This window comes from Magnolia sinica, chromosome 14 (assembly GCF_029962835.1).
Source record: "Magnolia sinica isolate HGM2019 chromosome 14, MsV1, whole genome shotgun sequence".
NCBI lineage: Eukaryota > Viridiplantae > Streptophyta > Magnoliopsida > Magnoliales > Magnoliaceae > Magnolia > Magnolia sinica.
The window spans coordinates 33,597,228-33,601,900 of NC_080586.1; the positions used below are offsets into that span (position 1 = coordinate 33,597,228).

Genomic DNA, 4,673 nt, shown 5'->3' on the forward strand with positions numbered 1-4,673 from the left:
CTCATATCTCATATATACCACCTCTCTTTTGTGGTTGGGGACTTTTGTCACCTCTATTTGAATAATCCCATTGCTGGAAATTTTCGCACAAGGTTTCAAAGAAGTTCCACGCTTCGACATCACTTTTGGTCATGAATGACCCTCCACTGGTGGCATCAACCATGCGACGGTTCTGTGGTGTCAGACCGTCATAGAAGTATTGAACTTGTTGCCACTTCTCAAAACCATGGTGAGGACATTTAAGAAGCAAGTCCTTCCATCTTTCCCAACATTCATGAAAGTGCTCGCCCTCTTTTTGTGTGAAGTTAGTAATTTCTCTACGGAGGGCATTGGTTTTGTGAACGGGGAAGAACTTGTTTAAGAACTTCTTAGACAGTTGGTCCCATGTAGTGATAGATCCAACTTCTAGAGAATTCAACCATGCTTTCGCCTTATCCTTCAAAGAAAAAGAAAACAGGCGTAGGCGGATCGAATCGTCTGAGAAGTTTTGGAACTTAAAGGTGGAGCAAATGTTTAAGAATTCTTTCACATGATGATATGGGTCCTCCTTGTCCAATCCATAAAAGGATGGCAACAATTGTATGACTCCAGGTTTAAGTTCAGAGTGTTCTGCCGTAGTGGTTGGCAACACTATGCATGAAGGCGCATTAAATTGGACAGGAACTGAATAATCTTTGAGAGCTTTAACTTCAGTCTCATTCGCCATTTCAACAGGATTATTTCTCAATCTTTCACGAATTGTTCTTTCAATCTCAGGATCAAACGGTGCTAGTTCTATATTCAGAGATCTACGTCCTAGCATAAACTATGTTATTGCAATGTAAGAAAGAAAACTAAACTAAGAAGCAACCTAAGAGAAATAAAACTAGACCTAGAAACTAAGAGATTCTAAAACAAGTTAAAACTATGTAAATAAGAATGGGAAGAAAGAACCCGGAAAAGGAGATGATTGATGTATGAAGAATAGGGAGCTCCTCCTTTTGAAGACAATGTTATTTAGCAGCTTCCTTCCTCAATTCCTGTAAACAAAAAGAAAATAAAAATAAATTAAATTCCTAAAATAATGCTAGAAAAAAATCCTAAGCAACGGTTAATTTCTAAAAAAGAAAGTTTGTAATTTTAGAAATAAAAAAAACTAAGTTAGTTTCTAAAAAGGGAAAAATTTCTAAAACTAGAAAATAGAAAGTTACTTGAAAGAAGAATCAGAATCTAGAATTAGAAAATAGGAAATTTCTAAAAATAAAATAAAATAGCCTAGAAATAGAAACTTCTAAAAAAATAAAACCTTAATTCTAAAAATAGAAATTAGAAAAAAAATAGAAAATTTGGAAAGAGATTACCAAATTAGTAGTGTATGTCAGGTCCCTACAAAACAGGAAATAGGTTAGTTTCTAAAAAAATTTAACCTAAAGGTAGTAAAAAACCTAAGACTATGAATTATGATAAGAGAGAATCTTAAATCCAATTGGACCGAAACAGTCCCCGGCAACGGCGCCAAAAACTTGATGTTTTATTTAAACCAACACGATTTAAATGATTTTTAAACTCGCAAGTATACGAATCAGATGCAGATACGGTACGTATTACGAGATCGTTCCCACGAGGACTGGTCGTCACAATTCAAATCTATGATTCTCCTTAACTAATCCAACAAATAATGGAATGAATTACTAAGCACAATTTTATGAAAAACAATTAATTAAGAACAGGGAAAAAAATTCAATCAGAGAGAGAGCACTAGGACTTTCGAATCCACCCCTAATTATCCTAACCCTTGTTTTGTCTGTTGATTCACCTTGATCTAGATTGATACCACTTATACAGAGAAAGCACAATCTGTGTCCTTAATCGGGCATACAAACTGTCTAATTCCTTTAAGCAATGCCATGAATGACATATCCCATATCCTTGGTCGGGTACATGGAATGTACATTCATTAAAGCACCATGTTTCTTCCTCTATAGGAAACTTGTTCTTGATCAGACACAAGCACCTATAATAAGCATCCAAACAACATCCATGTATATACTTTAATCATATACTTTAATCAAGTTCATAGATGGAGAAGTATAGAATTTAAACCCATAAAGCCCACTTAAAGAAAGAAACAAATTAATTGAAATTCAAAGTAAATCAACCAATACAAGAGCTAATCAAATTAGGGGCTTCATCTCAGCCCTAGCTGAGAGATTAGTGACCCATAAAATCCATAAAAAATATTAAATAAAATTCATAAAAGAAACGTCAAACCAAACAATCTCTTTCTCTCTTCTTTCTTCTCTTTCTTCTCTTTCTTCTCTCCCTTGCTCCAGATCTGGAATCCCCTGGTTCTGAATGCCTTTCCCACGTCCAAAACTCCCCTTTTATAGCTGCTGGATGGCTGGGGTCGGTGGCAGAGTCGTAGAAGGACTCGAAGTGCAATTTTTCGCAGCCGTGATCGGTGGGCCCCACAGAGGTGTTTTCTGGAAAATCCACCCCGTCCATTGGATTCAGGACGAAATTTCAGTCAAGAATGGGTGGTTTTGAATGTCCATTGACACGGCCCAGAGAAGAAAATACAAAAAGATCAGTTTTGAACGTCGCCGGGTAGCCCTTTTGTGGCCTCTGTACCGCACACGTGTGTCCGCATGGGAGTGGAATATCAGCATGGTTTTGTAGTTCTCGAACCCATCTACACGATGGGTGGCTCGGATCGGCCGTACGGGTGACGTACGGGGCCCACAATCCTTCGCAAAAACGGCCAGCGGTCGTCCTTTACGCGGACGCGAAAACAACTTCCGTGGCAATGGTGGGACCCATTTTGATAATTATTTCAATAATCCGATCCGTCCAATGGATGCAGGACGGAATTTCGATCGAGAATGAACTATTTTCACTGTCTGCTGATGCGGCCCACGTGATTTCCTGCTCTACCGTCCAACCTGCTTTTAAACAGTTAGATTTCCATAAACGCTCTCTTTTGAAATTCGGTCACCTACAAGTTGGCAATAGGGACACTGGAATTCTGGTGGACGGCTTGGATTGTCCGTTTGGACAATGTATGGGGCCCACAAGAGCAACCGACGGTGGTGCTATGCGAATGCTGTAACGGCTATTGCCGTTTTTGCTGAAGACGGTCGGTCAAACCGACTTTGACGCGTTTTATCGGTCGGGTGTGGCGCGGCTACACATGTCCTCAATACACACGCCACCCATGCGGGGTCCACTACGATGTTGTAGAGAAATCCAATCCATCCATCCTGTTTCATTTCTTATTTAAACCGTATGGGTCAATTTTGAAGTATATCCAGATTGTAAGCGGGCCTAAAATTGGAGATTAATGGGCTGATCTGTCCGTTGACCCACTTCTCGAGATATCCAATGGTTGAAATTTAATATGTACGGTTTATTTATGGCCTCCAGGCCATATATGAAGTTTTGAACTGATCAGATGGCGGGAACCATGTGATCTTGCATTCTGGACCCTTTTCGGGTCTCTTTATCGTGCTTTCCTCAGATCCCAGGCGTGTAAAATCTTCACTATTGGTTTTCTGGACTCCATCCTATGCTCTGGAGACTTTGGATCATAAAATCCATGCCTGTAACATCAATTTTCAATACACACTCCTGATTTCATCCTGTAATAAAAACACGAGTAAAACACTCCATTAAGCCTCATCATGTACGTCAATTTAGGCAATTATTGGGGTCTGATATGCAATATCTAGGTTGGTTTCAGGTATAGGAGCATCTAAAGGTCTAGGTTGGGTGTAGGCCAGACCTGGATGGGGCAAGCCATTGTGGCAATAATGCCTACATGATGGATGGCCTTAGATCCCATAGACTTATGCAACTAGACCCACTAATAGCATCCTTAGAAACGTTTTTTTTTCTTTTCTTCTTTCTATTCCTTTGACAATTTAGGAATTAGGGCCACAACTAGAGTTCGGGTCAACTAAAACTTAATTAACCCAACCTAAGTTCAAGTTGTCAAGGTCTTGGGGTTGAAAAATGTTGACTCCAATTGAATTTGAGTTGGGATGGTTGAGCATAATCATATGTATTTGGTTTAGGTTGCCCTTTTGATCCTCTTAATGTAACCTTGGGCCTAGGTTAACCTTAAACCCAACCCAAACCTGCCCAAGTTATAAACCCAATAGAAATAGAAATGATCCCATGCAATAGTTGTATAAGAGCTTTCATATTAATTCATTTCTTTCTTGCTAATGTCTCTCTTGGGATGATCCTATCTTTCACATTCAACTACCGATTATTAATTAATTATAACTTTTCAATATCACTTTTTGAGAATCTCTTATTTTACCACGTGTTATCGATAACTTTTCTCTTATGCACAATGACATGTGTCTTGTGGCGATAACTTTTCCTGCACTTCATGACTTCCCCTACTGATCGCATTGGCTATGAGGATCCTGTCTTGATCTTCCACGTAGAATTGCTACCATGTGACAACTTACTAGCGGCATATTAGGTGTTTTCAGATCGAGTATGACCAATTTTACAATAAAATGACCTAGTTCACATTTCTAACATAAAAGTATGGCTCTCATTAAGCGCCTGTTTGGATATCATCTATTTACATCATTTTCGGCATACAAACGTGGACCAATGAGAAATCACCACATGTCAACATTACAGGTTCAATGCTAGTAGAATCATACTTATATCCAATG

At 38.9% G+C, this 4,673-nt stretch overlaps 1 non-coding gene across 1 annotated transcript; it reads left to right on the forward strand.

The window, feature by feature from the left end:
* The first annotated feature begins 221 nt into the window (after positions 1-221).
* Positions 222-328, forward strand: LOC131226334 (small nucleolar RNA R71). Its single transcript, XR_009161727.1, has one exon. It is a non-coding gene; the product is annotated as a small nucleolar RNA R71 (small nucleolar RNA).
* The last annotated feature ends 4,345 nt before the right edge of the window (positions 329-4,673 follow it).